Raw genomic sequence first — 612 nt, forward strand, 5'->3', positions numbered from 1 at the left:
CAGGACAGGAACTCCGACAGAGCAGGAACCTGGAGGCAGGAACTGATGCAGAGGCCATGGAGAGGTGCTGCTTACTGGCTTGCTCCTCATGCCTTACTTGGCTTGCTTTTTTATAGCACCCAGGACCACCAGCCCAGGGATAGCACCACCCACAACGGGCTGAGCCCTCCCCATCAATCAGTAATTACAACAATGCTCTACAGGCTTGCCTACAGTACAATCTTATGGAGGCAGTTTCTTATGGAGGAACCGGGGTTCCCTCCCCTTAGATGACTCCAGCCTGTGTCAAGTTAACATAAATTTAGTCAGTACACACATAAAATGAAAATCAATAAATCTTTACCAAACAAACCGTGAAACCGAGGCTTCAGAGACAGTGGTAGGTGTCGTGCGTGTAAACATGCATGGGTCCTGCATAGACAAGGTGCTGTGTCACATAAATGCCTGTGGTTCCAGCACTCTGGAGGTGGGAGGCAGGAAGACCAGAAGTCTGAGGCCAGCCTAGGATACGTGAGACTTTGTTTGAAGGGAGGGAAGGGGCTGAGGGATGGAAGAGGAGGGAGATGAGAGAGAGAGAGAGAGAGAGAGAGAGAGAGAGAGAGAGAGAGAGAG

Source organism: Grammomys surdaster, unplaced genomic scaffold (genome assembly GCF_004785775.1).
Source record: "Grammomys surdaster isolate TR1022 unplaced genomic scaffold, NIH_TR_1.0 199, whole genome shotgun sequence".
In the NCBI taxonomy this organism is placed as follows: domain Eukaryota; kingdom Metazoa; phylum Chordata; class Mammalia; order Rodentia; family Muridae; genus Grammomys; species Grammomys surdaster.